This window comes from Ictidomys tridecemlineatus (assembly GCF_052094955.1).
Source record: "Ictidomys tridecemlineatus isolate mIctTri1 chromosome 1 unlocalized genomic scaffold, mIctTri1.hap1 SUPER_1_unloc_4, whole genome shotgun sequence".
Classification (NCBI taxonomy): Eukaryota; Metazoa; Chordata; class Mammalia; order Rodentia; family Sciuridae; genus Ictidomys; species Ictidomys tridecemlineatus.
Genome location: NW_027520945.1, coordinates 68221 through 92128, shown reverse-complemented (window position 1 = coordinate 92128; position 23908 = coordinate 68221). Strand labels below are relative to the sequence as shown.

Below are 23908 nucleotides of genomic sequence, written 5' to 3'. Positions count from 1 at the left end.
TGTGTGGACAGAACAGCTCCTGAGGGATCTGAGCCTGGAGCTGTTGTGGGATGCAACTCCCAAGAACCCCTGTCCCTACCATGTGGAGACCTCTTCTGGGAGAGCTCTCCAGAGCAGCCACCTCTGGGAACCATTTGGGTGACTGGAAGGAATCAGTCACCTCTAAGAGAGGTAGAATGAAGCAGGAAACCCCAGGGCAGCAGTGGGGTAGTGTGGCGCCAGGTGAGTAAGGGTGGCTGGTGGTAAGGGGCAGCATTCTCTCAAGGAACAGGGGACAAACGTAAATCTCACTTTCTAGTGAGTCTCTGGGTTGATACTTCCTGGGGAAACTGATGTGGGGAGGCCTTTTGCCCCAAAACACACCCTGGCAAAGCCTGTTGCAATAAATAAGTCCCAGAACTGACGCTCTCCTCAAACTTTTCCCACCCTCTCTTCTCCAGTTGGCACGAACTGTCTCTGTGTGATGCCACTGGGCCCTGGTGCTTTGACAAACCCAGTAGCAGCATGCCCAGCTTAGCCACTGCAGGGCCAGGAGCTTCCAGGAGCACAACCATCCTACTTGTTCCCTGCCCCTTTCATGGAGGTAGGAAGGGCAGGATAAGGATAAGCCAAAAGCCCAGCAGAGCCTAATGACTTGGCCAGGACCCAGAGCCACATTTGCAAGCTCCAGGCCAGTTCTCTTTTTCTGGCAAGAGGGCAGAAGGGAGCAGTGTGACAGGTTTGGGGAGAGACAGAAGATTATGGGTGATATCGGGACTCACTGTTGAGATGTTGGGACAAGGAGGGCTGAGAAGGAGAATGTGGCTTCGTGCCTCCATTAATGGTAATTCTAATTCCCTCATGCACGAGGTGGCTTACATTTTTACAGCACTCTCTTAGCCTTGTTCTTGTTTATTTGTTTGTTTTTAGAAATTGTTTTTAAAATACACTTAACATAAAACTTACCATTACACCCATCACCACTATCTAGTTCTAGAACATTCTCACCATCCCAAAAAGAGAACCTTCTCCCACAGCTTGTGCAGAAAGCCAATGTTATGTCTGCACCCCATATGCAGAGTGTACTCAAGCAGAGGGCATATTCTCTCCCATTAAAAATAGCTCTTTAAAAATAAAACTAATTTGAATGGGCCAATTTTTTTTTGTGTGTACATGAACACAACATAATGCCTTTATTTTTGTGTGGTGCTGATAATCGAACCCGGGTCCTTCCCATGCTATGGGAGCACTCTATCACTGAGCCACAATCCCAGCCCATGAATGGGCCCAGTTTTAAAGGTAATACTTAACACGTTACCTTAGTGAGAAGTTTTAAACCACATAGGACATACAATAATATAGACTTAAAATACTGCATTCCCCAACTCTCACTGCCATAACAAGTCCAGAAGTTCACCGTTCTTGACGCTGCCTCCATTTCATTGCTGTGTTCTGCACACACCATCATCCTCATGGCCCAAGAGTGGCTGCTTCTTATTAATCCAGAAGCTGTGTATGTTTTAACGACAACATTTTCAAGGTATACTTCACATAGCATAGAAGTCCCCCTTTAGAAATGCTCCAAGAATTGTGCAGTCATAACCACCATGTATTTCCAGAACTTTTTTGTTACCCCAAAAGGAACCCCCCCCCAGTGATGTTTAAGCAATCCCTCGCCACCCTCCATCCCCAGATCCACTTCCTGGTTGTCCTTCTGTCTCTGTGGAGTTTCCTGTCCTCATCCTACAGGGGCTTCTGTGTCTGGCCTCTTGGGGTCTGGGCTGTTTCCCAGCTTCCTCCACATGGTGGCCCCATGTTAGCACCTTATTTCTTGTTGTGGCTGAATCACATTCCATCACATCCATCCAATGGCTTTTTTCATATGTTTATAAGCTGGTGGATGTTGGACCATTTCCACCTTTAGACTACTGTGACTGGTACCTGTGTTCTTCTGCTGCCTAGCTTGTGCAATTATCCCCATTTTACAGATGAGGTGCTGAAGCCAGAGAGATGGGAATGTTGGTGCCCCCTGGTAGGTCAGCCTTGTCTAGGGAGAGCAGCCAGCTGACTCTGGAAAGAGGGAGACGTGGATTCCTCAGTCAAGCTGGGGATAGTCCAGGAGCCCGGTGCTCCTGGAAGGCCTTGCATCCCTCTGTGGAGTGTTGAGGAGGCATGACTCAGGAGTCCTTCTCTGGCTTTGATCAGGTTCAGCAGAAGGAGCCTTGCAGAATCCAGTGGCCCCCTGCCATGCCAGCTTGGTGACATCCTGCCAGATTAGACCACAGCAGGGTATGTGCAGGGGAAGCCAGATCCTCCTCTGAAACCATGGGCCCCTCCCATTCTGCACTGCCACCCTGGATGAAGTTTGGCCTGTGGTGGCCCCTTCTGCTCCCAGCAGGTGAGCCTTATCTCTGAGACTTCACCACTGTGTGCTCACGTGCCAGGTGCGGGGATATCCTGAAGGTGGGCTCATGGCAGTCCTCAAGGCTGAAAGAATGTTAGAGGTCATAGGCTGGTGCCTGGTTCCACAGGGAGAAGGTGGAGGAGCTGTCAATGCACTGATATTAACAGCTGTGTCACCTTGAATGTCCCCAGCTTCAGTGTTGCTCATCTGCAAAACACAAATAGTGCTGTGGACCTCCCAGAGCTATTGTGGGGACAGAAGGAAAGCCTGTGCCTAGCACCTGGTTCACAGCAGGCACCCAGGACACACATGTGGTGGTTATTGTCCTTGCCAGGCTTTCTGTCCCAGCTGGAGCTGCTGTGGTTCTGGGTTTGGAGCAGTAGCTGTCCACTCACTCAGTGGCAGAGCTTTGGTGTGCCAAAGCCATTGGCAGAGTACTGAAAACCCCCCGAGAGACCCATCAACAGTGATTTGCCTAGTTGATGAGAGGTGGCAAGTGCCAGGGGTTTAGGAACAACTCAGGGAGGTGCCCTCAGTGGCGAGGGCTATGGCTGGTACTGCTGGTTCCTCTGATAACTGCGTGGGATTAACGCTGCTCACCACCAGGCTTGCTGTCATGGGGCAAATCCCCTCCCTGCAGCTTAACTGGGACCTGGGCTGGATCTCCCCCCTCCCTACTGCAGCACTCTGGCTTTGTTATCTAATTTCACACAGGTACTGACGTCCAGTACTGAAGACCAACATGAACGAGTACACTGTGGCCACGGGGCTGTGCACAGCTCTTATGAACATTATCATAGTGAGTGCTCCACAGGGTTTGAAGTAGGATCTGGATTCACATCCCACTTGACAGATGAATAAGCTGAAGCTCACACAGATGGTGGCCTCTGCTTTGATGGGAAGCCAGATGCCCGCTGCCTCGTTGGCTTTTGGAGACCACTCCTCTTCTCTCCCATCCAGCAGCATTGGCTCAGCTAAGCCCCCACACCCAGGCTGAGGACCGCCTCTTCAAATACCTCTTCAGGGGCTATAACTGCTAGGCATGGCTGGTGCCCAACACATCAGATGTGGTGATCGTAAGCTTTGGACTGTCCATTGCCTAGCCCATTGATGTGGTGGGCCTGTCTCCCAATTCAGGGCCCCTCAGAATCAGCCTCCAGACTCCAGGCTCTTCCCCAGGGTCCCCCCTGCAGTCCCAGCCTCCCAGCCCATCTCCATTACAGCAGGGACCTCAGCCTGTTCCTCCTGGGCTGCCACAGTCCCTTCCCCTCTCTCGCCCAGATCCCCTTCTGGGGCAGCAGAGGGCAGCGGGAGGGTTTCTTGTGTGACCCTGAAAAATCTGAGTCCAAGGGAGTGTTGGGAGGGACGCTGGGCTTGGGTGCCACACAGAGGCTCTTCCTGTGGGTGGGGGTCACGGAAGACCCTCTCACTCATCCTGTGCTCTGGATTCTGTTGCCCTCTCCCTCTTACCGTCCAGGACAAGAAAAACCAAATGATTACCACCAATGTCTGGCTGAGGCAGGTGAGGATTCTCTCAGCAGGGAGGGGACAGTCATCCCTGGGCCCCACCCCACCCCTCCCTGTACCTTTCCCTGACAGGGGCAAGCTGCTGCATTCAAGGTTGGTGAACACCTGCCATTTGGGTCATCTGGTTGCAAGTCGCCTCTCCAGAGAAATATGCTTGCATGACCAGGCTCTGAGTCCACTCCCTGGACATGTCACCAGAGAGCGAGAGATGTCTTTCTTAGAAATGAACATTTCATAGTCCTTGCTGCTTGGGGACAGGCTGCATTGACACCCAAACCCCAGGGAGGTCTCATTCTGCCCATTTTACAGCTGAGGAAAATGAGAAGCAGGGTGCAGCTGGGCCAGTAAAGGGGGCACCCAGGTGTGCCTGGCTCTGCTCCTTCTACCAAAGAACGCTGAGTATCTTTGTTTGTGTTGCCTGACAAACCCGAAGCTCACCAACTAGAGCCACTTGGATGCTTTGTATATACATTTCATGGTCAGGAGTTTGAGTGTTTCCTCTGCTTTGCATGGTGACTACTTGGGAGCGTCTGGCTGGTGGCTGTCCCGTACTGAAGGGTTAAGGACAAACTTTACTCACAGCAGGGGTGTTTGGAAAGTTCTGAAAGGGTGGGCCTGGTTGACCTCCTGGCCCTGCCCAGGACCTCTCGGGGTCTTTCCCTGCAGTATCTCCAGGAGGGAAGACAGATTCCCACCTGTGGCTCAGGGCTCTCAGAAAGAGGGTCCCCAGACTGTAGCAGAACTTGCTAGTCTCTGATGGCCTGAATGGGCTCAGCATCCATCTTGCCATATTCTGTAGGTCAGGGAAATACAGGAGTCCAGCTAGATTCAGGGAGGGCCAAAGACCCCACCACTCAGTGGAAGGACAGCCAAAAAGCATGTGGCTTTCCTGAATGGGCCACTCCTAGGGCAGACTCATTAGAGCTCAGGTCTCATGAGAACCCCAGTGTGTTTCCTCACTTCTTACATCTCCTGCTTTGTTCTGCTGCTCTGAAGGCCTCTGACATGGAGGTGGCAGTAGAATTTGAGAAAGAGGAGCTAGTGCCCTGCCCCACCAGTACCTGACTGTCCCTGGGCAGAGGTAAATATGCAGAGAGCCACACCCACCAGAATGTTGATTGGCATCTCTGTTTGAGTCCTTTGAATGGGTGCCTGGCCCTTCAGTGCCCTTTCTGTAATTCTTGTCCCCCAGGGGCCCCCAGATGGTGTTGTGGTGTGGTGTTTCAGCTACTTATTTAAATTAGACCTTGGTCCAGAGGCTCTGAGTGGATACTGTTCATCTCAGAGCTGTTGGAGCATCAGGAGGCTCATCTTTACAGATATGCCAACTAGGGACCAGAGCAAGGAAGGTACTGTGTGTGTAGTTGGGGTAGGCCTAGAACTTAGGTCACTGCAGCTGTCCCCATGGTCTCGTCACCTTGGCCAGGGGCTGGTTGGGAGGTGAGGACATACACTGATGTGGGACCTGGGCCATCAATCCGTCACCACCTCTGGCTACCCTGAGATGCTGAGCATGTTATTCAGCTTCTCTGAGCCTCATTTTCCTCATCTGTAAAATGAATGTGATTCAACCTACTACCACATGCCTGAGGACAGTAATATGCCCCAACTTGATCTGGGTTCTCCAAAATGTTGGTTGGAACTGAAAACATGATGAATGGAATGGAGAGAGAATAAAGAACTGATCCGGGGAGAGAAACATAGGTTCACATGGACATGATTTGGGGGGAGCAGGAGTGAATTCCAGAGCAACTCTTTCTCCCTCCTGGGCTGGCCCCTGGGTAGAGAGTTCTCTGGAATATAGTCTGGAGGTCACAAATAGCTCTAAGCCTCAGCCACATGCCTCTGGCAAGTGGCTTTTCCCCTCTGTGGTCCTCACTTCCACTTGCTCGGCATGCCCTGGCCGGCTATCTCTGGAGCCTCTTCCTGGATGGAGAATCTAACCATCTCTGTAAACTGTGATGTGCTGAAATGCAACTTCAGCTCAGATCCTGCAGTGCCTCACTGGAGCCAGCCAGGGAGGCAAGAGAGGACCAGGGGCATGGCTGAGGACACCACCTGCCTGGGAGTTAGCTACTGAAGTGGGGGCAAAGCGAGGAGGGTGTTTATCTGGAGGGTGTGCCTGGTTCCTTGGTCAGAACTCTTTCCTGGAATTGCAGCCTCTCTGTTCGGTGGGGCTGGGTGGAGCTCTGGGGGCTCCTGAATCCCTAGCTCAGCCTAGGTTGACAGAGGTTCCTCCCTGGCATGGCAGTGATGGAACCCCTCCCCTACACAGGAGTGGAGCTACTACAAGCTGCGCTGGAACCTTGCTGATTTTGACAACATCACCTCCCTCCAGGTCCCTTCAGAGATGATCTGTATCCCTGACATTTTCCTTTACAACAAGTAGGAAGTCAGGGAGCCCTGAGAAGAGCACCAGGAGTGACAGTAAAGGGGACTTGGAGGGCTTCATCATTTCCCTCTTAATGCTTAGCAGAGAACACCCTGCTCTGTATTCTTTTATTCCTTCCATTCTGTTCTCTCCCTCCTACACACCAACATTTACTGGACACTGAAGATGTATTTATTTGTAGCACGGTCATAGTGGGACAGATTTGCCAACTCTGAGTATCCTTTGGAAAATGTGGTTAAGGCTCTCTAAAAACACCTAAGAGTTGAAATTTTAGAGGATGGCAATATTGTCTGACCAGGTAAGTGGCATCCTATAGTAGCATCTTTGAAGAACAAACTCACTGGGTATGTTTTTTCTTTAATCATGTTTTCTTATACTTGCCTTGGATTCAAGACCCAAAGGATCAATCTCACCCTAACAACTAGAAGCTAACAGAAGCTGGAGGGTGGGGGTAGGGGGGCAGGGGGAGGAGTCTATAGAGAATCCCAGTGGGCAAAAATCAATGAATTAAGATAATTTTTGATAGGAGAAATAGAAATCTATATTTTTATTAGTATGTTTGGTATCAGGCAATTCTTCATTGAGAAGTTAAGAAGTTCAAATTTAAAAGAAGGTGTTATAATTGTCTAAAACCATTTTCTAAGGCAGGTTGCTTTAAGATATTAAGATATTAATAGCTATGACAAGGTTCTGTGGTCATGGTTTTGTATCACACTGTATGTCTGTCATCCCCTGCCAAGGGCTCTGGAAGCCAGCAGAGCACAATAGTGTTTTAAATGCTGTTTTAAGTCCTGCAGCAAAGAAACCAGCCTACCCAGCACTTCCCAATCCCTCGGACCCTACCTTGGAAATGATATTTTTGAACAATAAAACATAGAGAGCCTACCCAGCACTTCCCAATCCCTCGGACCCTACCTTGGAAATAATATTTTTGAACAATAAAACATAGAGAGAAAGTCCATTTCTAGACCTCCAGAGAGGTCAGCGTTTCCTTACACCAGTTCCTTACACTGTCTGGTCCTAGGCAGGCCCAGCGCCTTCTCACTTAAGCCGCCTTGGTAAACACACACTTGCCACTGGGTGACCTGGCAGGTCTGACACTGCAGGTACCTGTGTTTGCTGACTCACACCCCCACCCCATTGCTCTGTACCCAGGAGCTGGCACCCAGGAACATTCTAGTTTCTGCTTCCTGAGCATTTGGCAGAGATATGAGCTAAGTCCTAGGGTCAGATACAACTTCACATTTCAGGATTGTCAATAAAGCCATGATCACTAAGACGATTTTCACAAGAAAAGTCCAGTCAAACTTCCATAGACATATAAAGAAACATCTGCTCCACCCAGGCACTGCACTCTGGCCAATCAGTAGAACTGTTCCTTCCACCAAATGGGTGCATGTTGCCATCTAGTGGTAACTATGTGAAATGACCAAAATGCCTTTAATTTCTTTTTCTTTTTTTCTTTTTGACTTTTTGCCTGATGTATTTGTTACTCTCTTTCAAAATTCCTATTTCCAGCCAGTCTGTCTCTCTACCATGGAACTACTCTATGGGAAACTCCCTTGTATTCTGATGCCCTGCACTTTAGGACAGACAGTAGGAAACTAAGGGGGAGTTGAAAAAGTCCCATCTGACTGGTCACCATTATTTCAGTGTCCCCATAGTCCTTGTGGGTCTTTGGATCCTCATTCCCATGAAGTCCCCAATCTCATCTACCACAGTCCCTATGATGCCTACCTGGTGGCCCCAGTGAGCACTGTTAAGGTTTTCCTTGGCCCCAGATATTTCTTGTTCCTGCAAGGCCCTCTGCTGTGGTGCTCCCTACCCTCCCTTGGCTGAGTCCTCCCTGAGCACTCCAGCCAGCCTCCTGTTGGTGCCAAGCTGCCTCCTAGGGGGCCCCTAGTGGTTGAGGTTAGATGCATGGACTCCAGGAAGTTTCCACACTAGCCAAAATCTTAGGTCTCGAGCAAAGAACAAAAGATCCAAGTGGAAAAGTCATAAACTTCTACCTAAGAGGCTGCTTGCTCACTGTGTGCTAGGAAAGTACAGTTCAAAATTATCACTCTTAAATATTAAAGGAATAAAACAGGCAATGGAACTGCATACACCCTGTGACCTGACATATGCAAAACCATCAGAAACAATGTCTGCGTGACAGTAGAATAGACATGTATAATATCACAATGTTAATAGTGGGTATTTTAAAAATTCTTGGTACTTTCCAGTGTTCTTCAAAACTCCACCTTTTGCAATTAAAACAATGTTATATGAAAAGAAAACTCAAGTATATTCATCTTCTGGGGAAATTTTATACCCTTGCAAAAGATGGGACACTTGGCCAGCTGAGAACTGCCTTATTCAGGTTGCTCTCTGCAGCAGTTTGGGTGGGTCAGGTGGGTGTGCAGATCCCCCAGCTGGTCTTCTCTCCGCAGTGCAGATGGGGAGTTTGCAGTGACCCACATGACCAAAGCGCACCTCTTCTCCACGGGCACTGTGCACTGGGTGCCCCCCCCCATTTACAGGAGCTCCTGCAGCATCGACGTCACCTTCTTCCCCTTCGACCAGCAGAATTGTAAGATGAAGTCTGGTTCCTGGACCTATGACAAGGCCAAGATCGACCTGGAGCTGATGGAGCAGACGGTGGACCTGAAGGACTACTGGGAGAGTGGTGAGTGGGCCATCATCAATGCCATGGGAACCTAAAACAGCAAGAAGTATGACTGCTGTGCCGAGATCTACCCTGACGTCACCTATGCCTTTGTCATCTGCTAGCTGCCGCTCTTCTACACCATCAACCTCATCATCCCCTGCCTGCTCATCTCCTGCCTCACCATGCTGGTCTTCTACCTGCTCTCCGACTGTGGCGAGAAGATCACGCTGTGCATCTCTGTACTTCTCTCGCTGACCATCTTTCTGCTGCTCATCACTGAGATCATCCCATCCACCTCGCTGTGGTCATCCCGCTCATCGGCGAGTACCTGCTGTTCACCATGATTTTGGTCACCTTCTCCATCGTCATCACCGTCTTCATGCTCAACGTGCACCACCGCTCCCCCAGCACCCACAGCGTGCCCCGCTGGGTGCCCGTGGCCCTGCTGGAATGTGTGTCCCGGTGGCTGCTGACGAACCAGCCTCCTTTGGAGCCACACGACTCCCCAGGCCTGAAACTCGGCCCATCTTGTTATTGGTTGGAGACCAACATGAACGCAGAGGAGAGAGAGGAGGCAGAGGAGGAGGAGGAGAATGACAGACGGGTGTGTGCAGGCCACCCAGCCCCCTCCATGGGTATTATCTAAGGCTGCAGAAGCCTGAACCCACAGGCCTCAGGGCCCAGGGCCGAGGCTCCCTCTGAGGAGCCTGAGATCTTGCTGTCGCCTTGCATACAGAAAGCCCTGGAAGGTGTGCACTATATTGCTGACCACCTGTGGTCTGAGGATGCCGACTCTTCCTGAGTGAGATCTGGGTGAGGGCCTCCCCTGGGTGATCCTACCAGCTTACCAGGGAACCCTCCCACCGCAAGGTGGTAGCTAGACCAACCTGATCCCCTCCCTGAGGGTTGGCCTCATTCATTCATGGCTCCAAAGAGTCCGGAATCAATTGAGAGAGAACATTTAGCTGGCTCTTGGGACACTTGATGGCAGTAGGTCAAGAATGTCCCTGCTCATCCTAACTGGGAAACAGCGAGCAGAGAAGGGCATGCTTAGATGTGGACTCTGCAGTGCCATGCTTATGCCACTACCTACAGGAGTTGGCAGGGATGGGGAGTGGAGGGGGCATTAGTAGAGCCTGGTGGGCCAGCCCCCTGTGGCAGTGGCCTTCCTCTTTTATGCTAGATGGTCCCCTCTCCTCTTTGCTCATGAGGCCCTCTGTGAAGCTCATGAGTCAACCACAAACCCTGCAGATTCTTGGTTGAACAAGGCTGGGCCTCTGCAGCCTCTGCCTTATCTAGCGCTCAGCATCAGCATTCTCTTATCAAATTAGGGAAGAGTGAAAGGCTGGAAAGGATCACTGGATAGCCTTGATGAGTGAATGAGAAAATTAATCATTAATTGGGGAGCAGCTAGGCATTCATCCCTGGCCTGGGCTGGGAGTCCAAGCTGCACAAAGCCCACCCCCTAATCTGCCTCGAGTCACACCTACCCCACCCACTACCTTCTCTGCACTGAAATCACTGCAGCCACTGGGAGTCCATCTCCTTAGATGGTTCCAGCACCTGTGTTCCTCTAGTCCATTTGCCCGAAACCTGCTTAGCCCCAGCAGTGTTGAAGGTGAGATAGGTGGGATACAGGAGAGGGTGGTATGGGGCTTGAGCCAGCTCTGTTTCTCCCTCCACCCCATCTCTGCACCTGTGCCAGTCTTAGCTTCCCCTTGGGTCTCAGGGGGCAGTTGCTTGTGCCCTGTGGTTGTACCTACAGGGGCTGAGCATGAGAGGAACACTTCCTGAGGCCTGGCCTCTGTCACTGTGAGCCCATTTCTCCCACAGGTGACAGAAGACTGGAAGTGTCTTGCCATGGTCATCCACAGGATCTTCCTCTGGCTCTTTATCATCATCTGCTTCCTGGGAACCCTGGGGATCTTTCTGCCTTTGTTCCTGGCTGGAATGATATGATGTCATGTCCCTTATGTTGGCTCCAAGGCAGTCCTGCCAGCCAGCAATGACCAGCACTCACTGTGATGCTACTGCACCTGGTACTGGGAATCTGCTGGACAGAAAGCCCAGTTTAGGAAGCAAAGGAGCTAGAAAAGAAAGAGGACCCTGCCCTGCAGAGGGGTGGGACTAGCACAAAGAGAAACAATATGGCCTTGAGGGAAGGGCACATGGGGGAAGGGGAGGCTGCCTCAGGAGTGGAGGGTCTATGAGCAATGGTCTAGATTTAAGAATGAGCCCAAGTTCCCAGGTGAACCCCCAGGCCAGGGTTGGGGAGGCTGGTAGTGCAGGTTGGGCTCTTTAAACCAAGCTGAGGAGGTAGTTCAGTGTGAGTTTGCAGGTCTTGGAGGTGTGTGGTGTAGCAGCCGAGGAGCAAGGGACTTTACAGAAGGAGCGGGGAGCAAGTGTGGGGGGCCAGTGGAGCGGGGCCTTCCCCTCCACCCAAAGCACTTCAGCACCCCCTAGGCTTCCCTGAGGCGTCATGCCTCCCTTTTCCTTGTAAAAAGGTAGCCAGAACTGAGAGCTGCTGCTGTGGTTGCTGTGTGCCCATGAACTTGCAGTGAATAAATAGGGAAGGCCATCCCTAGCTGTTCTTCCACAGTGCCCTGATCCCTGTAGTCTGAAGTCAGCACACCTCTCTGGAGTTGGGGATCTCTGCTTCAAACTCCTTCAGTTCTGAACTCCTCCCAACCAGGGATGCTTTAGTTTCTGTCTCCCTAGGACCTAGCACAGCACAGGGTGAGGGGCATCGGCACTCTATGTTGTGTGTGGTGGAGGGGAAACACTGAACATTTTGGGCTCCACGCCTGCTGGGTAATGCCAGTGCCCTTGGAGTGTCCCTCCAGCCTGCCTTTCCTTTCCTTCCCAGAGCCTCACCATGTCTGACCTGCTCTGGGCCATTCTGTGCAGCTTGTTCTTGCTCTGAGGAATGCAGAGCCTGGTGGGTTGAGCCTCTCCTGAGCTCTGTCCAGCCCCTGAAGGCAGGACCTCAGTAGACACCAGAGATGTACACCAGGCTGTCCAGACAGTGTGGAGCCCCAGGCAGGAATCAGAGTAGGGAAAACTGATGATTCCCCTACATCTTGGGGTCCTGTCCTTCTGAACCTCCTCCTCCTCAGCACATAACACTCCTTCACACATCTGGAAAGACCTACCTACCTGTGACCCTGGTCCAGTCCCTGCTCCTCAGTTTTCTCCTGATACCTCCCCCCGACTCTGTGGCCCTCTGGCCTCATTCCTCCTCATTCTGTAGCCTCCACCCCAACCCCCATCTCTCTGCCTAACTGAGGCTCCCAGAGGTGATCTCCTTCTGCAGGGAAAGCATGGAGATCTGTGTTGTTCATGTTTCCTGTCCATCCATCTTGCATGTGAGTAAAGTGGTTAAATAAAGCCAAGTCTGCTGCTCCTTCAGCTGTGTGACCCCCCAGAGCCCAAGTGGTCTGGGTGCAGCTGAAAGAGATGCCACATGGACAAAACTGCCGTGGGTCCCTCCTGGAAAGTGGCACCTGAGTCAGGTACCCTACTGTGCAGTTGGGACAAAGGGCTGGAGCACACCTGGCTCACTGCCAGGTGCTTTCCTTGGCCACGGCCCAGTGTCAATCACCCCTTGATCTGCACCCAAAAGAACACCATCCATCTCTTGCCTGGCTGTGGTTCATGGCCAGCCTCCTCCCACAAAGGGCACATCAAACCAACCGCACAGTCCAACAAACCACAAAGCAAATTGTACGAGTTCAATTCAACCACAAATCTGATAGAAAGAAGGTAAAAGAAGGCTCAACACAAACACTTGAGAAAGGAAGGGATCAGATAAGAAAAGGGGGTAGGGGAGAAGACGAGGAGTAAGCAAAAGCAGGGAAAGTAAAGGAAGAAAGAGAGGAGGTTGCAGGGAGAGAGCAGCAGATTGTGGTCCAAAATCCAGTTCTGGCGGCTGTCTCTCTGCTCTTTCCCCTGATACTTGGTTTGATAACAACATAGTGTCCTGTGCCAGAATTTCCAATCAGTTTGTTCTTGAACTGTGTCCCAGATTCCCCATCAGGAGGGAACCCAGCTGTCAGTTCACACCAAACTCACATTAAATACATTTGAATATACACTGTATTGGAAACCCAGCCCACCCCCCAACTTACAAGCTTTCTGCCCCCTCTCCCCAAATAAGGCCCTTCCCTGGACCCTCTGTGCATCAGGGGAATCCCCAAGGGCTGAAGAGGAAGGAGAAGAAATAGCGTGGCTCCCATATGGGCCTACCATGTCCGTGCATAAGCCGTTTTAGCTGCTAGGGACACCACTGTGACCCCAGTGCGGCTCCAGCACCCAGGCTGGGGTGGGAGGGGTAGCTGGCGGTGACAGTGACTTCTGAACCATGTGTGTCACACCCACCCTGAGTCCATATCCAGAGTCCCCTCCATCCAGCTGCAGCCTGAACAGCACAGTCTGTGGTGGGGCGGGGAGGGGGTCATGCAAAGTGGTGAGGGAAGGACCCCTCACCCAGGGCCTTCCCTGAGAAGACCATGTGACCAAAGGCAAGGCAGAGGAGGTACATGACGGGTGGGGTTGGAAGATGCAAGCGGATGCAGGAAGACGCACCCCCACCCTAGGTCACTCTGCAGGTGGGTGGGCCAGATTGCCCAGGACCTTGGCCTGGTCCACGGCATCCAGCAGGTTCTTGGCATCCACGGCCAGGGTGTGGGAGGCCGTGAGCATCTGTCACTTGCACTCCTCACTCAGGGAGGTCACGACATTCTGCTGCGCCAGCCGTATTTTGTTGATGAGGTCTGCCAGGTCCTTGTTGAGCAGCTTCTGGGTTCCCTCAATCTTTAGGGAAAGCACACAGAGAAGCGAGGTGCTTGGCCGTGGGGAAGGGTATTGGCTGAGATAGTCAGAAGTCCCTGGGGACAAGGTGGATATAGGCCTGGCTGAATCCAGCCCCCCATACAGATTAGAGTGGGCATCCCAACCCCTAGCCAATCATGTGTGAGTATGGCCTGACCCCGCCCCATACGCCATCCGGTCACAGCAACAATCCTTCACACCACCAGCATTCAAGTTAAATGTCAGGATCCACGGGCCTGTGCCATTTTGTAGCTGTCTACCGTAAAATCAAGAGATCTGGGATTTTTTTTTAACCACCACATGCCCATAGCCCAGCATGCTGAGCACATGAAACACAAGAGATGTTTGTTGAATGAGCAAGTGAATACATGGTCATCCCTAGGATACGGAGCTATCACATCACACCTGATCTCTCCTCAAGAAATTTGCCCTAAAGCTGTTTAGGTCCCTGGTGGCCATCTCAGCCCTTTGATGGTACCTGCCTAAATGGGGTGCCTCTGTGGGCTGCTGCTGCCACCCAGAGGCAGGTTGAGAAATGTCCCAAGTGTCCCTGCTCTGTCTTGCCTTGAGCAGGCAGATGGTTAGGGTGGTTATAGGATGGGCCACATGCCACATGGATCATGTGGCAGATGGCTGACGGCGAGAGGCAGAGGATCCCAGGGCTCCATGGGAGATCCACATTTGGTTTCCAGATGGACAATCAACAAATGTCCAGTGGCTCTGGATCAGCTTCTTACAGCTGCAGTAACAAATGACCATAAACCTAGCAGCTCTGAGCAGCACAGGTCATTCCTTTACAGTTCTGCAGGTCAGACTTCTGAGTGGGCCCAATGAGGCTAACACCAAGGTGCAGACTGGACTGCGTTCCTTCTAGAGCTGGGCGGGGTGCTTTCTGCCATTCCCTGTGTTGAAGCTGTACCTTGCAGCAGCAGTGTCTCTCGGACTTTGGTTTCTGTAATCACAGCCCTTCTCTGACCTTCCTCCCGCTGCCCATTAATAAGGACACAGGCCCACTTGTGTAATCCACATAATCTCCCCCTCTCAAGAGCCTCACACTGATCACATTCCCTAACCCCCTTTAGCCTTGTAAGATAATGCATTCACAGGTCCCAGGGATCAGGCTAGGTCCCTGGTGGCCATCATAGGGCTGTGTCAGCAGGACACCAGGATTCCCAGGACTTCATTGACAGGATTTCAATGACACATTCACCTTAACCTTGGTCCAGTGATTAGATAAAGGATAAAGGGTGGGGAGAAAAGGCAGGCGTGCCCTCTTGCACATTCGCATTTAATGAGAATTCATGGCAATCTGAGACCTGATAGGAAATTTATTCCAGAAGCTGGCCAGGCTCCTGGGGGCCTCTCGGCCCTCTGATGGTGGCTGCCCATACATGCTGTGCAGTCTCCTGATGGACAGAAATGGGGCTGCCCAGGTGGCCCAGGGGCCTCTGCTAGAAATGCAACTAGGAACAGGTGGAGGTACAGGGAGAAGTGACAGATTTGACATCATCTAGGATAGGACACCTACCTCTGTCCTCAAAGATGATGGCAAGGAGGGCAAGGATCATCCAAACTCCCAATGAGCTTCCTCAGGGTCAGCCCCATGTTCTGAGGGGAGGAAGGCGCAGGGCAGCTGTTACCGCCTGCTGTTTTCTTTTCCAGAAAGCCCTGTTTGCTTTGGCCAGAGCACTTCTTGGGGGTTCCAGGAACCAATTTCCCTTTGACCGTGGGTGGAGACACCACCCCCTTCTTCAGGGATGACAGCCCCACCTCCTCAGGTCCCTTCTGCCTGGGCTCTCACCTTCACCACCACCACGTAGCCCTCAGGGGGCAGCTGGCAGAGCTCATTCTTGAGATCCAGCACTGCCCGCATCAGCTCCATGACATTGAGGTATACCAGGTCATCGGTCCGGTCCAGGTTTGCCATGGGCTGAATGGACTAAGGACAAGAAGCAGAGGGGGCTTGGGGGACCTGGGAGGACCCTGCTACCACTGCTGTTCTTTTGTGGGTAGGCAACTCAGCCACCAGCCCACCAGGAAGGACTCTTTTGTGGTCAATAGTGACCTTTCCTGGGCCTGTATCCCTTCTTTCTCCCTCCAGGACAATGGCTGTCCAGTCAGGGAGCCTAATCATGTTCTGGTGATGGCCTCACCAGACCCATAGAACCATCACCTAGCCTTGGGGTCCAGGTTGGTCAGTGCCCGTCAGGTCATTCTAATGGGCAGCAGACATCGAGAACCACTGTTCTAGAGCAAAGAATACCAGTGGCCACCCAAGCTACTGCAAGGAAGGGGTGGGGGGTGCCAAAAGCTTAAGGGTGGCTCAAAAGAGAAAGAGGCCACTTGTCCTCCCCCAGTGCTGCACCTATGAGCTTTCCTCTGGGCCAGGCAGTGGGTACAGGAGCATAGCTCCACCCATGCTTCTAAATGAACCAACTGAGGTAGCCTGAGGCAAGGTACTTGTCTTTATAAACCATAGTATTCAGTCCTGGGAATCCCCACTCCAATTCATATCCAGGCCTCAGGGAGCCAACACCTACCTGTGGCCCCAGTCATGGAAGCTTCTGTGGGGGCCCTGTGAACTCCACTGCAATGGGAAGGACAGTGAGTGAGTAAGTGGGTAGAGGGTTCTCAGCAGCTGGCCTTTGCCTTCATACCCACTGATGATCAAGCAAAACCCTCTCCTCCATTATCAGGAGACTTCGGGGGTATTAGGCCCCAATCCCAGAAAGATGGCAGGGGAAGAGCATGCTGGCCTCTGTGGTTTCGTTTAGAAAGAAAAAAAAATCAAAGTTACAGCAGAGATGGGGTGACCTCATGGGAGTTCCAGCTCTGGCATGCTTCCTCCTTGATGGACACAGGCCCAAGGGACAGCAACACTCTGGTCTTGAAGAAGCCTCATTCTTTACAGGCAATGGGGGTCCATGGAGCCCCCACCCTGGTGTATCAGCTGCTCATGGGTAGATTTGTGAGGATGCTATTGGGGCTCAAGTAAATGAAATATTAGCAGAGTCTTGCTATTCACGCCCACTCTGATGAACAAAGACACACACAGGCCCTGGGCGGCTGCTTGAAGGGAAAGCACAGGATTGAAATCAGAACACCTGGTTCTGATAACACCTCCGCCACCAAAGAGCGCTGCCACCCAAGACAGCACATCTGTATTTCCCCGGTCTCAATTTTCATCTGCAGAATAAGAGGGTTAACTCTGAAGTCACCTGGAACCAGAGAGCCTAGGCTAACCCCTGAGCCGTGCTAATTAGCAGCTGGGTGACACTGGGCAAGTTATCAACCAGCCAGTGTCTCAGTTGCATCCTTTGTAAAATGGAGACACACTGCCTGTCTCTGAGTTGCTACAATACAAATGAGTTAATACTTGTGACTTTGGATGGTGCCTGGCTTGTGTTAAGTTCTTTGTGTCCATTTTCCTTGCTCTTCTTATCATTATCATCAGCTCCTCCCCCTCCTATCCCTGACTTCAGCACAAGCTTCTGGACAGATCTCCGAGGCTTGGTCTTTTTCATCCCTTGGGCTTGGAGAAGACCTAAGAAGTGGGGGAGGTGGGTGGAGCTACTTAACCTTTCTCCAACAGAGTGAGGGGTGAAAAGGCGATGCCTCTTCCATCCCTACATTCCAGTTTCTTCCAGTCGAAATTTTCTCCATCCTTCAGGGCCCACCTGAAAGCCAGCAGCAGGCAGGAGTCACTCTCCCCTCTGAACACCTTCTTTGTGGCCCCCACAACTTTATGGCTCACATTACCCATGAGCCTGAACTTGACCTGCTCCATCTGACTGACTGTAAGCTCCTTGAAAGCAAAACCAAATGTTCCTTCTTCAGCACCCTGGACAGCGCCTGCAAGTGCACAGGTGCACTGTGGCCTGTGGAACTACAGTACTGACTTGCCAAGACTCAGGGAAGGAGATGCTGCCATCCTGACTCTGCAGCATCCCACAGGCTTCCAGATGAGCCAGGCCATGGGGCCAGTCAGGAGGAAAATTGTTGTTACCATTTCTGAGCGTTCCTTTAATGTTTCCAAGTGCCTTGCAGGGGACCTTGTCAGCACTTCGCCTGGGGGACAATTTTCTGAGTGTTTCTGATCTATATTTTTAATCGTTTTTGGTTTGATTAAAGAAGTGCTCATTATGTTCTTGCAGGCAGATTTTTTTCTTGGCAATTACTTCTAAACCTCTGACACCAAAGGTCTGTGACTCTGATTTCAGCACAGTCTGTCTTTATGGAAGGGAACAAAATCCTCCCCAGTGGAGCATTGCTTAGACAAAGGCCATGCAGCCCCTCATGTATACAAAACAGCTTCTTTCTAAAAGCACAATTTTTAAAGTAAAGCTCCCTAAAACTTAATTAATTATGGATAAAGAGTCAAGGGCAGAAGGGTAGAGAAACTGCATATTGCCTAAATTATAATACATGATTAGAACCATAGTTTTATTATTGTTAAGCATATGAAAAGACAGAAATTGTTTAAATTAATGTGAGAGAGAAAAATGAGGTAGGTTGGGGAAAATTTATTTCACAACAGATCTTGTTGCCTGGAATTTGAAGTTACCATGGGCATTCAAATTTTTACTCAATGAAGAATAACAGTACAGATATATGTCAACATACTTGCCCCAAATTTCCAAATCTGTTATGATAAACACATATTCCCTTGCCCCCAAATTTTTAGAGACACATATCTTGAGCCTGAAATATCAGACATATATACAAGTTAGAGCTAAAATAATGAGTTTGGCCTGTTTTGTAACCCAGTTTGGTAAAATATGTCAAGATTTCATGGCAACAAATGGCAAGAGGTCATTGCATTAAAGGAGATGATTGGTAGCAAGTGAGCATCTGCTTTCAAGCAAAGATGGTTTTGCTACATAAGATCTGACAATCAAGAGATATTCCACAAAGCACTCAGTGTCTCACAGTCACTGATGACATAGCAATCACTGGGGAGGTGGCTTAGCCCCCTCTCTAGCAGTTCATGAGTCTGTAACCACAATACCCCCTAAGCTCCTTCCCACCCAGCAACACCTTTACAAAAGCAGCAGCAGTAGAAGCAGCTGCCAGGAAGCCTTTTCCTCTGATGGAGGAAACATTTAGCCATCAAGCAAGATGGCAGAGTGGGGCAGAACCTCCAGGGTCTTTTATTCTCCAGCACCACCAGGCCTGGATGCACTCCATCCACCAGCCTCCACACTACTGCACTGCACCCTGCCTCTGGGGTTCAGAAAAGGAAGAGAATTTTACATCATTTGGCACAGCACCAGTGTGGACAAGGGCAGAGCCAGCTGGTGTCCAGCTGGTGTCCCCAGGAGAAGAGCCTAACTTCATCCCAACCCTGATATATTTGCAAAGGGAAGACTCACAGAACACCTCAATGACTTGACTGGCACACAGAAGCATGGAGGGCACACCCTGAGGCTGAGGATGTGGGGTTCCTAATATTCCAGGCCACCACCCTCCAGCAGCCTTCTCAATCTGGGTTGGGATTCAGTATGTAGTGCCCTCTTACCCGCATGCTGTGGTGCTTGAAGACATTGTGCGGGTGGAGAGGTGGGGTGTGCAGTGAGTTAACTGGAGATTGGGACTCCTTAGGGCTGGTGAGAGTAGAGGAGCTGGCACACAGACCCTCAGGGACCTCTTCAGGAGAAGCAAAGAAGCACAAGGCATAGGACAAGGCAAGGGGGTGGACAATCAGCTGCTAGAAAGAGGAGCACAAAGAATTGATACAAGAGCATCATGGGGGACACAGACTTGCTCTCTCAGAGTTGCTGAAAAATGTGGTGTGGCATTTCCTTGGCCCTGTTGGAGACACCTCGTGGAGCATCATGGCTGCTCATCTGCCTAACACTCCCCCAGTTGTATTGTGCACACACAGGGTCCATGCAGGCTGCTATTGAGACCATGACTCCTCCCTTGGGCCCTTTTCCAAACAGTTATGTTTTATAGTCATGTTACAAATTGACACATATGATTAGTCCAAGGATAAGTAAATTCTCACACACTGAGTTGTCCTTCCATATTCAAGGGGGATTCATTCTAGAACACCCTGTAGATACCCCAAATCTGCAGATGCTCCAATTCCTTGAGCAAAATGGCATGGTGTTTTCAAATAATGTACATATATCTCCCAGTATGCTTTAAATAATCTCTAGATTGCTTTTGCCATCTAATGTAATGTAAGTGCTACACAAATAGCTGGTATACAGTAATTTTAGGGAAATGGCAAGACAAAAATCTGCACATATCCAGTATAGATGAGATTTTTTTCCTATGTTAATATTTTTGATTCCTGGTTGGTTGGATCTATAGATACAGAGCACGTGAATATGGAGAGCCAACTGTGTGTGTATGTGTGTATGTGTAATTTTCAATAATTATATATAGTTATATATAAAATTTAAATAACATCACTATTTTAAATATGTTTAGTTTTTAAGGACATTGCTTCCACCTTCTGAATCAAAGCATTTTATTTTTACATAAAGGATTTATCTGGGGCTGAAGATGTGGCTCAAGTGGTGGCACGCTTGCCTGGCATGCGTGCAGCCCGGGTTCGATCCTCAGCACCACAAACAAACAAAGACGTTGTGTCCGCTGAAAACTAAAAAAATAAATATTAAAATTTCTCTCTCTCTCTCTCTCTCTCTCTCTCTCTCTCTCTAAAAAAAAAAAGGATTTATCTGTTGGTTCTTGGTTGGGCTTACTCAGGCATGGGACATTTCCTTGGGAGGAGATACACAAACCTGGGTCACAGCCCCCTGTAAGAAGCATCAGTAAACTGACATTGTTGCTATTGGTAGAGATATGCTAGTTCTGAATGGCAGCTCTGATGGGGTGATGAAAGAGAAGGACAGAGAGGAAGCCGGACTTCCTCTTACCCAGACACAAGAGAAGGACTCAGGACAGGGGCTTTCTGAGTCAGGGACCTACAGTCTTGGTGAGAGACATGGTTGGTGGTGACAGAGGTGGAGAAGTCTCAGATGGAACTGATCTCCCTTCACTGTCTACCCAGGTCCTGGCCAGGACCTCTGCAGGGAGCCTCAGGGATCCACTCTATTCTCTGGAGACATCATCCATCCCCAGTTCCTTGGGATTACTTCTCAGAGGCTCTGCTAAGGGTAGGAGGCCAGGCAAGTCTTGGACATGGGGAGGGAGCTACAAGCAGGTACACAAAGCAGCAGACACTGCAGACAGACAGACTAGGCTACAGGAAGGTCTGCTTAGCTGAGGAGAGTCTGGCAGGACTGAGTTGCTATTCTTTTGATGTGAGTTCAAACGCACATCAAAGAGCCAAACAAAGAAACAAAGAAGAGTCAACCCAGCTATCTTCATCCTCTGAGCAGATGGCTGCTACTCCTTAATGGCACAGGAATGGAATTTCAAGAAACACCGGACAAGGGATGGGCATGGCCATTTCAAGCCCCCTGGTTACACATTTACCTGGAACTGTAGCTTGAGAGTGAGCAGGTTGGTTTGTGGAGGGGGTCTATTTTTTGGGCGGCTGGGCTAGAAAAGAGGATATAGAGCAGTGTCAGTTGCATCTCTCTCATTAATTAATGGGATGGCCCACTAAGGGGAGCATCAGGTTGAATGTAGCTCAGCCTTATTCACAATGAAGGAGCAATGGTGGACAGGGTTATCATTAAAATGATTTTGCATCCACTTCTGAGCACCAAATACATGCTGAGAGATGGGAAGGCACAGGGGCTGGCCTCTGCCACCTGGGCTATGGCTAATTGGGGGGGTTAATGACCTCTGTGTGTGCAGCCTCCTTGAATATGGGTGTGCCTGGCAAACCAGCCATGGATAGCCACATTTGGAGCAGGAGGTCACTGAGGGCTCAGGGACTCACAGAAACTTCATAGAGATAAAAGCTGCATTGGGCCCTAGGGAAAGGGCAGCACATGCCTGGCAGGAGGAACAAAGAGAAAAAACCTTGGTCCAGATTATGCATTATTATAGACTGAATGTTTGTGTTCCCCTCAGTTCATATGTTGAAGTTCTGTCCTCCAGTGTGATGGTTTAGGAGGCAGAGATTTTGGGAGGTGATTAGGGTCCAATGAGTTCATGAGGATAGGGCCCCATAAAGGGCCCCTTATAAGAAGAGGAGAAGAGACCAGAGAAAAGGAAGGGGTGATGTGTCCTGCAGAGGCCAGGTCGCCTCACCCCTCACCAGTCAGCAAAGTCCGTGGGAAGGCCCTGCTGAGGCCAGGGCAGAAACGGTTTCCTTTGAGCAGTAGGCTGGACAAAGCTTCCCTAAACCCTCTTTTTGCAGAAAGGGGAGAAAATCAATGTGGCTGTCAAGACCTGCAAGAAGGACTGCACCCTAGACAATAAGGAGAAGTCCATGAGGGAGGCAGGTAGGCATGCCTGGGTGGGACCCAGACTCCCTGGCCTTCTAAGGGAGAGGAGAGGGGTGGGTTCTCCTCCAGCTTTCCCCCATTCTCCTGTGTGACCTCCTGCTCCCACTTCATCATTGTTACCCCCATTTTCAAATAAGGAAACTGAGGCTCAGACCAGTAAGGGGCTTGCCCATAATCATACAGGCAGGAAGGGATGGTGCTTGCCCTACTACTGTAGCTCCTAACCTTCCCAAGAAGTATCTGGTGGTTTCAACATGGGCCACCTTCTGAACCTACAGAATCCAGCCAGCTCCATGTTAAGGGAGTCAGGGAGGGGAAGCCCTGGTTCATGTACCACAGATGTAGGTCATTGGTCCCTTGAGTGGACCACCATGGTGAGTAAGACCCCAGTGGCCATAGAGGGAGTTGCAAGATAACACAGACACTCCCTTCTGGGACCAAGTGCTAAAAGCCATAGTGTCCCCGGGGGTGCCCACTTCCCAGCAGGGTGCCTGACCTTCCCCCTCTGCCCTCAGGTGTGTGCACTTGGGAGATTCTGAGCTTTGGGAAGCAGCCTTTCTTATGGCTGGAAAACAAGGATGTCATCGGGGTGCTGGAGAAAAGGGACCGGCTGCCCAAGCCTGACCTCTGTCTACCTGTCTTTTACACCCTCATGACTCGCTGCTGGGACTATGACCCCAGTGACCGGCCCCACTTCAAGGAGCTTGTGTGTAGCCTCAGGTGAGCATGGGCTGGGGATCTGTGGGGGGCGGGGGGGACAGGCATTGGCTGGGTTGCCCCAGAGGCAAGCTGCTGCCGGTGGCACTGAGAGGTTTACAGCTAACTCAGTGCACTCAGGGGCTCCTCAGGCCTATGCAGCAGGTGGCCCAATTCCCATCTGCTGTCTCTTTGTACCCACCTGTGCACACAGCTGATGCTCTCCAGGTAGGCCATGGCTTTGCATATCTGCAGGACGAGGGTGGGCACCTTCAGGGAGTTTTTATTTCACTCTAGATAGTGGGCCAGCTGAGGGAAGGGAGGTGTCATCAGGACCCCAGCATGGAGCAAGGGCTGCTGGCAGCCACTGACCCTCTTTTTTCTCTGGGGGCAAACCCCAAGTCTGCAAGATGTTCTGGCAACTTCCTCTATCAACAGGGCCTCTGCTTCTGCTGAGTACGGAAGGCAGGAAACTGGGAGAAGTTTCCTTTGCTCACTTGGTGTCCCAGCTATCTTCAGGGTGCCTGGCCTGCTTCCTCCAGCTCGCCTCCCCATAGGAGTACAGTTTTATGATGATCCAGGTGGGCTCCTCTTTGAAGATTCCAATCAGCTTCACGATGTGGGGGTGGTTGAGATTCTTCATGATCACTGAAGTGGAAGCAGGAGGTCACACAGGAGAATGGGGGAAAGCTGGAGGAGAACCCACCCCTCTCCTCTCCCTTAGAAGGCCAGGGAGTCTGGGTCCCACCCAGGCATGCCTACCTGCCTCCCTCATGAACTTCTCCTTATTGTCCAGGGTGCAGTCCTTCTTGCAGGTCTTGATAGCCACATTGATTTTCTCCCCTTTCTGCAAAAAGAGGGTTTAGGGAAGCTTTGTCCAGCCTACTGCTCAAAGGAAACCGTTTCTGCCCTGGCCTCAGCAGGGCCTTCCCATGGACTTTGCTGACTGGTGAGGGGCTAGGCGACCTGGCCTCTGCAGGACACATCACCCCTTCCTTTCTTCCATTTCTCTCCCTTTTCCTCTTCCCTTCCTCTTCTTCCCCTTTCTTCTGGACCAG

At 50.9% G+C, this 23908-nt stretch overlaps 2 pseudogenes; one reads left to right on the top strand and one right to left on the bottom strand.

The window, feature by feature from the left end:
• The first annotated feature begins 2304 nt into the window (after window positions 1–2304).
• Window positions 2305–10911, top strand: LOC101966208 (neuronal acetylcholine receptor subunit alpha-2-like; annotated as a pseudogene).
• Window positions 10912–13548: 2637 nt separating this feature from the next.
• Window positions 13549–23908, bottom strand: part of LOC101966502 (protein-tyrosine kinase 2-beta-like) — a 47457-nt pseudogene continuing 37097 nt past the window's right edge.